The following is a 17048-nucleotide window of genomic DNA, read 5'->3' on the forward strand; positions in this document are numbered from 1 at the left end:
ACCACATTACAATTGATTATGATTGGCTAAAATCCAGGAGAGGAGAAAAGTTCTGAATGATGACGTTAAATCAAGCGTAGGTGTAAAAAAAAGGGAAAGAGAACTCAATAGAACGTGTGTGAAGGTACCAAGTGGAAGGAAACATCCTCCTAAACACGACATTTTAGCAGACAAGGTGCAAAAATGTTGCCCATTGTTAGCAAAACCTAGCCTACTTGCTAGGTAGCGCTGTACATGTAGTCATGTAGCCGACTACATGGCTACATGACAGTCAAGAGGAGCAAAAGTAGCGCCAGCAATGTCTAGTTCACCCGCTAGCATGCGTGCTAATCTCATTAGCGACCGGCAAGGCTTGCGGCCACTTCCTGTCTTCCTCAGCCGATCTTTCAGAAGAAGAGCCGGACCTTTGCAGCTCCTCTCCACCGTCTGAGGAGCTGCGAGGTGGGAAGAGCAGGGATTCGGGATTCAGGGGGGAGGAAAACCGAGCGGTGCTGGCTGTCAGTGCCGCGGTTATAAATAAAGATGCGCCGCCGACCGACGTGGCTGACTTGAAGGCCCGCCTCCTCTGAGCGTGCGAGTGAGGACTCCCCCCCCTCCCCCCACCATCGAACAGTAGCTGCAGGTTTTGCCGTCACGTGTAGCTTTTCATGTTCCGCTGCTGCGTTAGCACATGCGCGCGTTAAAACGGCTGCTGCTGCTGCTGCTGCTGCGGTTGCGGCGGCGTGACGGCTGCTGTATCAGAAGACGTCACCTCCTACCTGACACCTGTCAGGCTGCTGCTCCGCACACACAGCCGCCTCCTCCTCCTCCGTTTCACTCCCCCTCTCCTCCCCTCTCCTCCCGGCTTTTTATCACTTTATCTGCGCTCCTCTCACCGCCTTGCTCACCCCCTCCCACCCCACGCCGAGCCTCTGCTAGTCTGTCACAGGAAGCTATTTATGATTGGCAAGTGATATCCTGACGGAGATAATCACAGACGGCGGCGGCGGCGGCGGCGGAGTCGTTCGGAATTAGAACGGATCAGTGAGTCGTGTCTGCGAGTCGGAGGTGGAAGGAGGGAAAGAAAGATGTAACGGCAGAGCGCCCCGTGTGGCTGAGCGAGCCGTCGCGCCTGCGTTCAGGCGCCGTCACGCCGCCGCATGCACAGCCCATGTGTGTGCGTTTGTTTGTGCGTCTGAAAATACATCCGACCGACTCGGCAGAGACCCCCCCCCCCCCCCACAGCCCCCCCCCTTCCCCACACTCCCATCACGAGGTGGAGCCGGAGCCTGAGAGTCTGGTGTTTACATCCCAGAAGAAGAAGAAGTGACGCTCGCTGATTCACAATGACGTGCAAGTTGTTGTTTTGCGCAGCAAGAAAACGAGAGAGAGGGGGAAAAAAAGGAAAGAGAATTTGACCTCAAAACACAGGCGGACGGAGGAGGGAAATCTCTCAGCTCCGTCCTGTAGCAAAAGGCAGGAAGCGACGGCCAACAAGCTTCCAAGGTCCCTCCCCTGGAGGGACGTGTGAGTCGAATCAATGCTGACCACAAACACCGGGTCGTGCTGACCGACCTGGTCGACACCTTGTTATTTTCAGCTCTGTTTGGTTAAAAGGGAAAACCAGCGTGAACTGAAAATGTAAAAGAATAAAAAAGCGGTGCGACCTGGGAGAGCGAACCCAGGTGAGGTGGAGGTGAGGAACCTGGGTATGAGTCAGCCAACTCTCAGCCAGCAGCTGGGAGGCGGGGAAAAAAGAAAAAATCCTCTGTTGCATTTCAATTTGTGATTTGGACCGAAATTCTGATTATTGCGGTCTGTGAGGGGGGGGGGGGGGGGATCGTTGGTTCTTTTATTGGTAAATGTGAACTTGGTATTCCGAACGCAGCCGCTCAGTTTCGGCCGCCGCTTCCTCACCTGCTCTTGTTTCTTCCTCTCCTTCCTGATTTATCCGCTGCCGTTCCTTCTTCTGCTACTTCTACTCCTCCTCTTCCTGTTTGTCTGCGGCTCCACTCAGACCAGCGTCACATCTGCCTGCAGGGAAACAGAGAGAGAAAAAAAAAACAAGATTTTAGTGTCACATGAGAGAAAAAAAACAGGCTGTCTTCAGGGCGGCTCTCTGCGTTGTTCAGCAGCAGCGGCGGCAGCAGCTTCCTCGCTCGTCTGCGACTTAAGAGAACCTTTTAAGAGTCGCGCTGGCTAACCTGCGTTTTATGCACTGTCACACACATCAAAGACTGAGAGAGAGATGTATATCTTCTCTAATGGTTCCGTGTTTCTATTTTAGAGGGTCAGTATTCGTCGCACAACACACACGCGTCTCTCCAGACGTCCCTGAAAGTGTTAGCCCTTAGCCCTGTTAGCCCTTAGCCCTGCGTTGGCAGCCTCCTCATAAAAAGAGGTGAGGCGTTGCTGGAATTTGCACCAAAAAAAAGCCGAAGAAACAAAAGGATGGATTGTTCCTCCGTTTCTGCCGCATTGGAGACGCATTTTATAAAAAAAACAAAACAACAAAACGGCGAGTGAGTTCTGCAAAAGCGAGTTTTGCAGAACACCTTTGACCTTTAACCTTTCAGTTATAGTGGGAGCCCCAGTGTCCAATGGATTTTTTGATGCGTGGTGCTAAAAGCAAAGTGGACACACACGCACGAGCGCACGCACACGCACGCCCTGACGGCCTCATCTGGACGATTTGAAACGCGGCCGCTGAAACGGTGCGGCGGGTTCATGATGCAACGTCAGCTCAGCAAAAATCAGTCATGCAGACGACACAGCGACACACCAATACACACACACACACACACACACACACACACACACACACACACACACACACACACACACACACACACACACACACACACACACACCTGAACTCTCAGGACTCACATCCATCACATACCACACGTGTCACACTGCAGATCGCTCACTGCAGAGTCTCTGTGTGTGTGTGTGTGTGTGTGTGTGTGTGTGTGTGTGTGTGTGTGCATTGGTGTCAACATCAGTGGTTTGGTAATCACAGCCGAGGCGCTGCAGGCCGAGCAGATGCTGTCAGGGATGCGGGAGTCAGCTGGTGCAGCAGCAGCAGCAGCAGCCGAGGTTCCTCGCACCAGTCTGTCGATACAGCAGCTTGTGGAAACTCTGCGACACCTCTGGACGCTCGGCACCGCGTCCAAACCGAGGCGGCCAAGCGGCTAAAACTGCCTCAGAACCCCCGGCAGCAGAGAACTGGGAGAGATTCTCCTGATTCATCAGCAGCTGACTCAGTTGCTGGTCACGGGAAAAAGGAAAGGATTTTCTCCTTTCATCAACTTGCACAAAGTAGAAAAAAAGAGAAGAAAAGAAAAGTGAAGACAGGTTACGTAAGAAAACAAGCAGGATGTCAATTTGGCGGCAGGTTCCGCTAAATTGACTTATTTTAAGTAAATGTGCTGCAAAGTGAATTAAGGCCTAATGAGAAACCTCATGGTCTGAAGGAAATCTGCAGCATTAGAGTAAGTGTGTGTGTGTGTGTGTGTGTGTGTGTGTGTGTGTGTGTGTGTGTGTGTGTGTGTGTGTGTGTACCGCCTGCTGTGGAGTGTTTAACCCTTTGTTGAGTGCCACCTGCAGCTCAGAGGTCACTGAAGAAGCTGCTCAGACAGGATAGAAGAGAGAAATATTCTGCTGACCTGGCCGAACTCAACCTCACACACACACACACACACACACACACACACACACACACACACACACACACACACACACACACACACACACACACACACACACAAAGGGGCTGATGTGGCAGAAGCAGGAATCTCTGCTGGAATTTTGCTAAATAAGTCATCCAGACCTCAGCTTTCCACTGGCTTCATCTCAAGGAGACTGCAGCCAGAAGTCTGCGAGGCAATCCACACACACACACACACACACACACACACACACACCCGCTCGCACGTGCACGTGCCCAGGCCCGGGGCTGAGAGAGGACGGCAGGCAGCTGCTGGTGAATCAGCACTGACTCACGCTGCAAACCTGAGGCTTGTTCTCACTTCACCTCCTGCCTGCTAATTCCAGAAGCGTGTGGTGTGTGTGTGTGTGTGTGTGTGTGTGTGTGTGCTGTACGCCCACGTGTGTGTTGCAGCACCGGCCCTGCCTGTGCGTCCATCAGGCTCCCCCGCTGTGAAGCCGAGGCCTTTTAAATTGCCCTGCGCCAGGCTGGATGCTGTCTGTGGGCGGAGCCACCTCCTCCAGTCAACCCCCCCCCCCCCCGGCAACAGGTCTGGCGTCCGCAGACTATTACAGCTCTCCAGGAAAGCAGCAGCATGTTTAGCCCTGTGTTTGCAGCCTCCTGCTAAAAGCACTCTTCAGGTTTTGTGCAATTCTAGGGGTCACGGAGACGCAGCTGCTGATTACTGTCAGTTAATTGCTTTTTGTTTTTTATTTCGCAGAATATGGGACCTTTAATTGTCTGTGTGTGACTCAGAAGCCCCGCCCACAAAGGCAGCAGGCCCAGAGTGGGTGCCAGAGCGTTTGGGCCCGAGTCTGATTGGAGGTGGCGGTGTGGTACCAACAGAACGGCTGCCAGCAGCCTGAAACCCTGGCACACACACACACAACACACACACACACACACACACACACACACACACACACACACACACACACACACACACACACACACACACAGAGGCCATCTTGACGGACATCTGGCCCGGCTCGGCGTCAGACATGAGCGATGAGCGCCAATCTCCGCCGTCGGCCCCGCCCACACCGACACAAGGCGAGTCTCCGCCCACTCGCCCGCCCCCCTCCGCCGTTGGCAGCCACCCGGGCCGTGAACCGGGCCCCTCTGTGAGTGCGGCGGCCCATTAACTCCCCCAGCTGTGATTTACAGGCCGGAACTAAGAGGTGGCCTCCGTTTGACCGCGGCGGCATCGCCCACCAAGCGGCGGATCGATGGCAAAGTGGCCGGCGGAGCAGCAGCCCCCCCCCCCCCCCCCGGCCCGCTCTAGGCTCCGCCCCCTCCATGATATATGGCCAAACAGCGATTTATTAATGTGTAATAGCTGGATGAGTGACCTGCCGCCAGGTGCTGAGCAGTTTTGGGGGACAAAAATAGTTTTTTTTTCTTGGCTGGTTCATCAGACGGGGTCACTGTAGGTCAGCGACCCTGCAACATACTGATGTCATTACATTACATGACATTATTCTGACTCAGCTCGTCGCTCACCTCAGAGTCAGATTTCATCTTCATCCAACATCCTGATGAGCTGATTAGAGTCGAATCACGACGAAGATGCTTGAAAGCCACGACGACGACGACGACGACAACAACAACGAGGAGGAGGAGGGAATCTTCTGCTTTTTTGCTAAAGTGAGTCTCATCAGCTCATGAATAATCAACCAGGAGCCGAGACGCTCGGACGCTGATGAGTTTTCAATATCAGAGGAAAATATTCGTCTCAGAGCCCAGAGGCACAGTCAGATGTTGCTTGTGGTTGTGTTGAAGCTCTTTGTGTCTCCGGGGCTGACACACGCACAGACAAACCAAGACACAAATACACACACACACACACACACACACACACACACACGCACACACAAAAAAAAAAACACAACAGAAACGCCGCCATTTTTTCTTTTCGGTTGAAGGAAAGATTTTCAATTTCTTCCGCAATCACCCGCTCACCCTGGATCCAGCTGCGTTTCTCTTCGACTCACTGCTGCGACAGCGAGCACCAGAGTGTGGACCAGTTTGTCACATGACAGGATGAAGTCAGAAAAAAAGAAAAAGGACAAAATATAAGAAGGAGGAGAAGAAGAAGAAGAAGAAGAAGAAGAAGAAGAAGAAGAAGAAGAAGAAGAAGAAGACGAAGAAGAAGAAGAAGAAGAACTGCGGCTAAAAGTTTGGTCTCACAAACATTCAAAGTCTTTCAGGTGTTTAAGGGAAGGAGGCGAGCTGTGAGTGTGTCTACCGAAAAGCTGCAGAGGCTTCAGTCCTGTCCTTTCCCACAGCGAGACAAAGTCCCAGTCTGGCCTCCGTGAGGACGGCGAGGGCCGACAAATCCCTGCTGATGGAACCCTGAGCTGCGCTCGGCTCAGCAGCCGCGTGGACGCCCACAGGGGCGGCGGCGGCGGCTGGAGCCTCATTCTCAACGATTAATTATTAATGTTTCATCATCGGCAAAGAGAAGAGAAAGGAAAACAACGAGGCGTCGCAGCTGAAGAGCCGCAAAGACGCATTTCTTTCCTTTGCAGGAATCGTTTTTAGCCGAATGTTTCATGAGTTAATGCTGCATTTGCGGGACCACACCGGTGACCCACGGCGCAGGTTCTTGGATTTTTTCTTTTTTACTTTGCCAAAACAAGTTTTTATTAAACACTGAGGTTTGACTCTATTTTCCGTTTGAATCGATGAAATGAAAAAAAGTTGTATTTAGCGTTTGGAAAAAAAAAGAGCAATTTTGTGTCCTGGGCGCCGCAGGATAGCCTTCTCTATTTGACACAGCAGCGAGAGAGCGCGAGAGAGAGAGAGGGAGAGAGAGAAAGAGAGAGAGAGAGAGTGTGAGAGAGAGAGAGAGAGAGAGAGAGAGACGTCTTCCTCCAGTGGACGGCCACAGAGCTATAAGAAAAAGACGTTTTCGCAATAAACTTTGGTATTTGTGAAGGAGGAGGCCTGGCTGTGGCTGCTGATAACATCGTGAAATAAAGACCCACACACACGTCCAGGCTTCTAGCTGACACACACACACACACACACACACACACACACACACACACACACACACACACACACACACACACACACACACACACACACACACACACACACCCTCTTTATCACTGGCTTTCTCAGGCCTGGAGGTGTAAAAGCAGCTTCCATTAAGGCCGTTGTGGGGGAAACGCTTCCCTCCGCCGACGCTCCAGAGACGCTGCCGCTCGGTGTCATGGAGGGAAGATCCGCCGCAGGTCCTGCGTGGGTCCCCAGAGCTCCTCCCACCGATGTCTGAGCAACAACCCCCCCCCACCCATTCCACACCCTCCTCAAGCTGCGTTTCCAGCAACGCCGACTTATTTCAGACACAATCCGAGGTGGAGGGCAGCAGAAAAGGCAGGATTTCCTGTTTCATTAGCTCTCTCTCTATGGATCCGTGATATGCAGATGCAGCCGAGAGGTCTGGAAGGGTGAGGAGGGAGTGTGGGGGGGGGGGTCGGCTAATCATTGGCAGAGAGGAAGGTCAGAGTGTAATGCATGGGAGCGGGAATCAATTGAAGAATCAACTCCTGCTGCAGGCGCTGTCCCACACGTGCACCGCATGCAGATGTCCACCGGGGGGGTTGTGTGTGTATGTGTGTGTGTGTGTGTGTGTGTGTATGTGTGTGTGTGTGTGTGTGTGTGTGCGTGCGTGCAGGTGAAAGGAGCATCGTGCATTATCTCATTACCTTGCCCCGCCCCCTGAGGGCGGGAAGAGGCGTGCTGGGAGCAATTTTGTGCCCCTCCCCCCTTTAATGGTCACCTGGGGAGGTAGGAGGGCACACTGAGTTAAGCAGGAACCTGAGCAGTCGCCAGTCGACCTCAGAACTCCTCTGAGCAGAAGGAGGCGGAGCTACGGCCAGAGTTCTGACAGAAACAGGAAGTTGCAGTGGCCAGTTGGATCAGAGCTGCACATTGTTTCCTCCCGGGTGGACGATAAGTGGACTCCCCTCCAGACTGACCCTGGACTCCTCCAGCCAATAGGAAGCCTCGAGGCTGGCAGTGGAGGAACGCGACTGGCCCGTTTGAACGTGACGTCCATACAATCGCTTCCCGTGCTGACCCTGAGATCTAAGACCTGATCTGGTCCGTCTGGCGTGACAGGGAGCGGCGACGGCAGCCAGAGTTTCTGAGGCTGAGGCGCCACAGCCGACACTTTTAAATCAGGAGGATTTAAAGCAACAACGACACACAACAACAGCAGCAGCAGCACACAGAGAGACTCACACCGCCGCAAAGGAGACTTTTTAAAAACCGAGTGACACTTTGAAGTAAATCCTTCCGTCTTTCTATTCTTGTGAGTGCACACACACACACACACACACACACACACACACACACACACACGGATAAGCATGCAACAGACGACTGCTTAGTCTGACACAATGATGCACGCAATCATATCCACTGAGACACAAAGGAGTTATGGCAAAAAGGATTATCCCTGACTCTGGAGCTCACACACACACACACACACACACACACACACACACACACACACACACACACACACACACACACACACACACACAGTGAGGCGCGCAGTCTTGGGCAGAACTGACAGGAGGCAGACGATGGCGGCCGGCATTGACATTCACGGCGTGAAACTGGGAAAAAAAAATATGGGTGAAATAACGATGATATGCACAGATCAAGGAAAGGAGGGAGGAAGAAAAGTCAAAAAGAGGGGAAAAAAGAAAAAAAACATGAAGCTCCCTGCAGAGCAGCTCAGGCTGAGGTCGTCTTTATTAATAAAGCTTCTGACAACAAACACACTCTCACATCAACACCTCCCTCCAGGACCCCCCTCCCACCCTGACTCCCCTGATTCTCAAAAGACTACATCACACACACACACGCACACACACACACACACACACACACACACATACACAGCAGGATCAGGATAGCCTTGAGACGACGTGTCAGTGATGTGTCAGAGGGAAACAGTGCAGAACAGGTGTGTGTGTGTGTGTGTGTGTGTGTGTGTGTGTGTGTGCTGCGTGGGGGGGCGTACTAAGGAGGTGGAGGCCAGACAGACGGGAAGTTTTGCACGCCCACACACACGTAAACACACACACACACACACACGCCTCGGCTCATTTGTTTCCACTGACAGTAGAGGAGAACGACGGCTGGAGGACGGCGGAGAGTGTGTGTGTGTGTGTGTGTGTGTGTGTGTGTGTTTTGTGCTGGCTTTGGTGATTTGGTGAGATGAAGGTCCTATGTCCCACTTTCAGCTCTAGATTTGACATGGCATGGCGTGCAGGTGGAGCACGACCTGCATGGGTCTCCAAAGAACAGCACAATTAGCCCTCTGTTTGTAGCAACCTGCAAGAATAACACAGTTGCTGACGTTTAGCTTCCTGCTAAAATCAATTCTACAACAGAATCTACATCACAGGAAGTCGGGGGGGGGGGGGGGGGTTGGTCTTCAGCCTGACAACTCGCTCTTCCTGCTCACATCCAGCCAACAGTTGCTGCGTTTGGTTAAAATGTAAAACCTTCTTCCGGGTTGGCTGATTCCACAATCTTCTGCTCCTCCTCCAACCAGCTCGTCGCTCTCTCTCTCTCTCTCTCTCTCTCTCTCTCTCTCTCTCTGTCTCTCTCTCGCGCTCTCTCGCTCTCTAGCAGTTCCAAACAAAGTGTTCTTACCGCCTGCCAAGTACAAGATGTGGCGCATCCCCCCCCCCCCATGATACTCATTCATCACGGGAAAGGAATTACATAACGCAGAGTGTTTACCATCACCAGCAGCAACAGCAGCAGCAGCGGCAGAGGAGCACAGACGAGGCTTTATGCGAAACCTGCCGGTCGGTCGAAGTCACGAGTGTGGTTGTGTTTTTTTTCTTAACACATTGCGTTATGCAGCGCGCTTCCTGTCGTTACCTAACGCGCGCCGGACTGCGTGTTCCGTTCTGGGACGTCACGCCGGCTCTGTAGATCTGCCGGCGGCGCATGTGACACCACACCAGCCGTAAGCGGAAAGAGGGTAGCAGCAGGATTTCACAGTCTGCACACAACTGCAGGGAATGCGTTGACCTTTGACCTCTGTGCTCGTCCAGCGTTGCATGAATCGAGATTGTGATGCGCGGGAGATGCCGTTAACGTCGACTCAAAGGTCTCACGTCAGGTAAATTCACCGTATCAGTATGTAACCAAGAGCACCCTCCAACTAATTATTATTAATTCCTAATAATCAGCGCCTCTGTCCTGTCAGTGAACTGGCCAGAAACTTCCCCTCTGTGATGTCACAAAGGGCCTGATGTTTCTGTCAGGTTTATCTACCTTGTTCTGGCTCCTTTCCAAAACGTGGACGGTCCATTAAAGCATCATGAAGCTAAACAAAGTTTTTTTTTTTTTTTTATATATATTATCCTTATTTTTATTTTATTTTATTTTTTTTTTAGCAGGATGCTTTAAACAGAGGGCTATAACGAAGCTGTTTCCTGAGAGCTCCGGAGAGCTCTTTGGGAGAAAGGAATCATCCAATCAGAGTGGGCGTCGACCTCCGACTGTCCGGCGGTCAGGTGGGAAAGTTGTGCTAGCGTTCACTCACGTCACGTGGTCATGTGACGTCCAATAAAGAAAGTGCACAAACAAACTCCAGAAGCGGGTTCTGAAGCGGCGTTGTTTTCGGCACAAACGACCTTCAGCAGCTCGTAATTTATTGGTTCCATCAGCGGGAAGCCGTCGACCGACACTTAAAGCAGCGCCGCCTCCCCCCCCCCCACAATTCCCCCACCGCCACTTTCCCAATAAATTGAGAAAATAAACAAGGCCTGCCTGCAAGCTGCGCTGCGCTGCGCACGCACAGAATCAAAAAGCTCGGCGGTCGACTGGAGACGGAACACAACTTTCTGGTCTCTGGCGGATCGGAGCAGCGGCCGCATCGTGCTGCGTTCACACCGTCTGGTCGCCTTGGCAGAACAAATTGGCGTGTGAAAAAAAACCCAAAAAAACTTACCAAAAAGAAACAGAGCATGATTTTCAGATTTTTTAAAATGCTGATTTATGCAGCTGCCAGACGCACGATAGCAAAGTGAAAAAAAGCAACAACTGATAAGGTCACATCCATCTCACACAACAGACAGACAGACAGACAGACAGACAGACAGACAGACAGGCAGGCAGGCAGGCAGTTGTCTGTCAAACAACCAGCTTCCTTTTAGCCATGATGAATCGAGTAAGTAGCTGCTGCTGCTGTTGGGAGATGACCCTCAAAAGAAGAAACCCAAGGAAAAGCGAGCTGCTGCTGCGAGCGGAGCTGAAGAAATTAGCGCAGATGCTCGTCCACAAAGAACCACGTGAGACATGTGCGACGCTCACGGTGGGTTCAGTGCCACTCAGAACTCAGAGTTGTGGATGAGAAAAAGATATTTTTCGTGTGCCAAGGATGCTAACCACAAAAACATCTTAAAAATCTGATCAAAAAGCTCTGGATTCTGACGTAAACTGAATGCATCGCCGTCACAACAGGCAAAACCTGGAAGACTTGGGCTGAAACGACGCAGCTAAAGTGGCTGGCTCGATGTAACAGACCGACGGGGTTTTTTTTGTCCAATCACCTTCCAGATTTTGACTCCGCTGTCCACGATTGTCCAGGACAATCCAGGAAGGAGGCGACGATGAGAAACGCCACTCGATTGGACTTGATTCGATTCGGCCCTTTAAGTGGAGCTCGCAGGGAGAGAACTGAGCCGTTCTGTTTTGCCCGCCGTCGGAAAGAAAACAGAGCAGCGGAGCGTCTGGGTGGCGAGTCGACTCAGGAGGACGGTGGGCGGGGCCGCGGCGGTGGAAAAATCAAATAAAGTCTGACAGTAAAGGCAGTCCAGAGGAGGCCTGTGGTCAGAGAGCAGCTGACGACAACAAACACTCGCTTTCATCTCTCCGCTCCACTTTTCATCTCTCCCCTTTGTTGCTTGTTTTCCCCCCTCTGCTACCCCTCCCTCTCCTCCTCTCCTCCCTCTCCTCAACTCAGCGAGGACGACAGTTCAGCCGGTGCTTCAAACCCTTTGCTTTCTTGGACGACGGTGCTTCCTGTGAAGGTGAAGTCACTTCCTGGTTTGGCAACAATCCATCCAGCCAATAAAATCCACTTGTACACATATCACACTCAGCCACTAGATGCGTTTCCATTACAGTTTCTAAGCAGACAAAAGTGATGGCTGCAAACACAAGGCTAAGCAGAGGTCTCACTCCGTGTGGGAGTGTGGGAGGAGGAGCAGGAGCTAAAAATGGGGCTTAACGCTGGACCTTTAAATAGACTCAAGCCTGAACTCTTTCTCACCAGCCGCAGCCGTGAATTACATGTATGCCCGTGTCAGGCATGCACACACACACACACACACACACACACACACACACACACACACACACACACACACACACACACACACGCGTAAAGTGCAGAGTTTGTCAGCACACACTCGTACCTTTGTCTCTGCCGTCCTCAGCCAGCTGAGCGGCAGGAAGCAGCGTCACCGCTGTTGATTTAACAAAGCTGTCCCAGGCCCCCGACCCCCCGTCCCCCTCTCCTCTCACCCCCATCCTGACACACACTTCCTTTCACTAAACCCTCAGTGAGTCACAACTGTGTGTGTGTGTGTGTGTGTGTGTGTTAACCCCGTACATCGAAACAAGTCTGCAGAGCTGCTAGTAAATGTTCATAAAGTTCATTGAGCTGCAGGTTTGAGTGTCTCACACACACACACACACACACACACACACACACACACACACACACACACACACACACACACACACCAGACTAATATATAATTAATAGAACTAAAAGGCGATGCAGACACAAAGCACTCAGACAAAAGAAGCACCTTCACACACACACACACACACACACACACACACACACACACACACACACACACACACACACACACACACACACCGTCACTCCCTCCCTCCTCCTCTCCCTCACACACACTTGAGGGTGCAACACACTTGAGCTGAGACACAAAGAGATAAGACACACACAGGTTGAGCTCACACTCAGAGGCAGACACAAAGGAACACACAGACACACACCGCTCAAGGAGAAAAAAGCCTAAAAAAATAATAATAATGATAATAAAAAATAATGCACACACACAAACACAGCGACAGAGGGCTTTGCGTCCTGACGCACACTTTGATTGGCAACCAGCCGGCGGACAGAGCAGCGAGGGCGGAGTCGGCGAGGGGGGAGCAGAGGGAGAGAGAGTTTGTTTTGGCAGCAGCGACAAACAACAAATAAATATGCAAAAATCATCTGGCAACGGCGCCACCTGGCTGCAGCTTCACTCCGTCTCCTCCCGGACGCTGCCATCGAACAGAACGGTCGAAAAAATTGCAAAGTGTTTTGACGAGCAGGCGAATGGCCTCTGACGGAACTCTTCTTCTTCTTGTTCTTCTTCTTCTTCTACTATTATACAAACTCCCAGATAGCTGCTGCTGCTGCAGAGAACGCGGTTTAAAACTCAGCAACCGCTTCTCCTTTTTAAAAACGCAGGAAAAGATTTGAGTGATTCTTCTCAGATGATTTGATCTAGAATAGTCTTTTTTATCAGCTTACAAAAAAAAAAAAAAATCACAGAAAAGTTGAAGAGGAACATTAAAAGCTGTGAGCGCTAAGCAGCGGGAGGTTTTCAGTCTGGAGGGAGGACAAAAACAAAAACTAAAAAAGGAAAGTTAGAAAAGCGGAGGTGTGTTTGTGAAGGATGCAGTAATTATGCTGTTTATCACTGCATTCATCATCATCATCATCATCATCATCTTCTTCTTCTTCTGCCTGGAATCCTGCTGCAATAACTGCCGCCACTTCAGATAAAAGAACATAATTGTCCGGCTTCAGCCTACGCAGCCAGTATCAACGTCAAATTCATAAAGTGCTAAATCGTGCTGGAGAAAAAGCTCCTCGACGGGGAGGAAACCAGGAGCAGAACCTGCTTCTCCTCCTCCGTCTTCGTTTTCTACATCATCTTTTATTTTTCTCAATTTTCCTTCAACCATCGCTGCTATACAAGTTCATTTCAACAGAGTTGCTCACCCGGCACCGCCGACGCCAACAAAGTTTTTGCCTTCCGCATTAATGGGCCCACAGAGCATGAGCAGTAGTGTCACTTCCCATCATGCCTCTGTAACTCACATGATCTATTTGGATCCATTTGATTTTTTTGCTGCAGTACCTTGAGTGGCCACTGGGGGAAAAAATCAGCGGCGCCAAATTGCCAGTCCAGTATCCAGTTCTTATAATACATCATGTGTCTCGCAGGGTTCGTCCAATCACTTTTCAGGTTTCCTCTGAAAGGCCCCTCCTCTTCCTAAACGTTTTCATTGGAGGGTTCCCCCCCGACCCCACTTTTTAATTACTCGCTCTTAAATCAAAAGAGGGAACATAAAAAACTGCCTGGTAAAAATCAGCAACATGCCTCCGCTGGGTTTTTTTTAAATGAATCGCTTCAGCAGCATCGACTGTCTGTCAGACAAGCTGAAGGTCCAGATAGACACAATTACACACCGGCAAAGTGCAAAGTGCAAAGCGAAGCACGCACATGCACACACACCCACACCCACACCCACACACACACGGCGGCTAACTTCATTTCCAAATCAATTAATTAAAGAGCGCGGAGCCTCTCCCACTGGGAGTGCAAGACAAATTTGAGGAATTTAATCCTGGTACACAAATCAGAGCTTTTCAGGCGCAAAGTGATGAGAAGGGACGGCGGAGCGATGGAGGGATGGATGGAGGGATGGATGGAGAAAGGGAGGAGGGAAGCAGGGTGACGCTCAGGGAATTTCAACGAGGGAGAACGATTAGAGTCGGCCCGGTTCAATTTGACACCACATCTGTGACAAGTTTATCCATCCATCCATCCATCCATCCATCCACCTATCTGTCTCTTACTCCCTGAGTGTCTCTCCACATTAGTTTTCAGGCCCTTTTTCCCTCTAATATAAAAAAGAGGCATATTATTGATTTTTCTTCTGGACGCAGGAGGAGTTTGTGAGTGTTGTGGTGTTTGTGTGTTTTGTGTGTGTGAGTGTGTGTGTTTGACTGTCTCCACGGTAGGTTTAACCTCAGGCAAGCAAATCATAATAAAGAGTTTCTCCTCTCTCTCCTCCCTGGACCTCCTGAAAAAAACAACAACAGAAAAAAAAAAGGAGCGGACTGGTTTGATAGGAGTGGAGAATAAGTGGTGGAGATAAACTGTTCCATATGCGGTGGCGGCTGTGTGTGTGTGTGTGTGTGTGTGTGGGTGCGTGTGCGCGTGTGTTCAACAACTGTTGCTACTTGCTAATCATCGTGTCTCTTATAATTCTGATTTTGGAGTTTGAAGTTTTTTTTTCCCTTTTTGTTCCAGTCTAATTCGTTCCCCCCCGGCGGACGGTTTGGTTGCCGCGGTAACAGAGTCTCCCGAACTTCTGCCGCTGAAAGAACATTTCAGGTAATTGCATCTTAATCATCATCAGGGTTTATTGTTCTGCTGGATGAGTGTTTTTAGACGAGCTGAACTCACTCGCCCGCTGCACTCTGGAAGAGCTCCACTGCCTGGAGCTCCACAGGAAGTGGTCTGCCAGAAGGCAGGAAGTAGGAACATAAAGGACAGCTCCTTTTTTTTTTTTTTTTTTTCTAGTTGCGACAGATTAAATCTCGTCTCGTCTGCTTCAGCTCAACTTTAACTTTTAATCAGCGACAGACAGGGGCTTCAAACTTTAACAGCAGGAGATAGGGAAAAAACGTTCTGCCTGCTCGGCCTCCACCCAACTGGATACAGAATAAAGTGCAGTGAACAAAAGTTTATATGTCTATAAGAGTTATTGCCCTGTCTCGGACGAGTGCGGACGAACCAAGTGTCTCGCTGTGGTTCAGGGAGCTACCTGTAGGTCAACAATTTGTCACATTTATTGAAGGAATGTGGAGATGAGTGGTGCCTTTTGTTGTTGCTTTTGCTTCGTTTTGTTTTTTGTATTGTTTTTGTGAGATCGATATGACTGTTCTATTGTTTATTTAACTTTCAGATTTTGCATTGCATGGTTTTGTCTGTTTTCTCTGTGTAGAAAAATAGGAAAATCAATAGATACATTGTTGGAAAGAAAACAGTTCTGCCTCCCAGCCAGCAGATGTCGCCTTCACCGATGGCTCAGGCATCTACCGGGTTGTTGAGATCTGGTCGTAATTTGTAATTTGAAAGTTGGAAAAAAATGTATTTCTGTAGCATTATTAGCCAACAACAGCTGGAGGCCATCGTCGCTAACAATAAAAAAAAGCTTTGTGCAAAACTACACTGTCTCTTCTATTAGGATAGATTATTTTTTAAAGTAAAATTCTGTTTCTGCAAAGGAGCAGAGACTAACATCCGTCCAATCGGTCGAGCGCGAGCCGCTTTTAGCAGCGGACAGCGGAGGAAATGCTTCCATTCATGCTCAGGAAGCACAAATCCTCGGATATGTGAATGAGTCAGAGCATAAAACGTATTTCTGCCCGTGTGTGTGTGTGTGTGTGTGTGTGTGTGTGTGTGTGTGACAGGCTGCACATGGAGAGCTCCATTACAGAAAAAAAAAAATAAAAAAAATTCAGGGGACAGCGGAGGGTGAAGGGGGGAGACCGGCGGATAAAAGCAGATACAGGGAAGAGAAGAAGAAATGTTGGAAAACAAGAAAAAAAGGAGAGAAAAGAGAAGAACGAGTGATATGAAAGCGAGGGAGGCGAAGAAAGCCACCCTGGAAATTGCCGGCGCAATTGCCGACCGGCGGTCGGCTCTTATCTCGGCCGCTCAGGGCCGAGGCGGCTTCTTCCCTCGGCTCTCAAATCTCCACCCAGACGAGACCAAACCTGGCAACCCGTGCACACGTCTCTCTTTCTCTCTCTCTCTATTCCTGCTCCGCCACCTCGTCTGCAATCTTTCCGTTCTCTGCTCATTGTTTAATCTGCTTTCTGTCAGTTTTCTCTACCATTTTCATTTTTTTCACCTCCAAAACCCGCCCCCCTCCTCCTCCAGACGCTCCGACTGGGAGCAGCGAGCTGGAAGTGAGCGGCACGAGACGGGAGACGGTGGCGGTTGGCTCGCTTGGTTGATCAGCCACCCCAGGAGGGGAGGGGGAGGGGGTGAGGGGTCAGAGGTCGACCCTTCCTCTCTCCCTCCCTCCCTCCCTCCCTCCCTCCCGACGGCCCCCCCTAGCCAGGGCTGCGCAGTAACAACAGGGCTATTATGGGCTGCAGGTACCAGCTGCGCTCCAGAGGAGATCCTGGTTAGCCTCGGGCGACGCTAATGAGGTGCTAACCGAGGCTAGCACCAGTGGCACCAGGGGCACCAGGGGCACCAGGGGCATC

The 17048-nt window shown here is 50.7% G+C and overlaps 1 protein-coding gene across 1 annotated transcript in view; it reads right to left on the bottom strand.

Annotated features, from left to right (window-relative positions):
• sema4c (sema domain, immunoglobulin domain (Ig), transmembrane domain (TM) and short cytoplasmic domain, (semaphorin) 4C) overlaps window positions 1-17048 on the bottom strand; it is a 76474-nt gene that overhangs the window by 47389 nt on the left and 12037 nt on the right. The window contains exon 2 of the mRNA XM_076048258.1: window positions 1897-2013. The gene's annotated coding sequence lies outside the window, so the exon portion shown is untranslated. The remainder of the gene's footprint in view (window positions 1-1896; window positions 2014-17048) is intronic.

The sequence above is a fragment of the Nelusetta ayraudi genome, unplaced genomic scaffold, assembly GCF_046127955.1.
Source record: "Nelusetta ayraudi isolate G7.1 ecotype Tasmania unplaced genomic scaffold, CSIRO-AGI_Nayr_v1 ptg000098l, whole genome shotgun sequence".
Taxonomy (NCBI): Eukaryota; Metazoa; Chordata; class Actinopteri; order Tetraodontiformes; family Monacanthidae; genus Nelusetta; species Nelusetta ayraudi.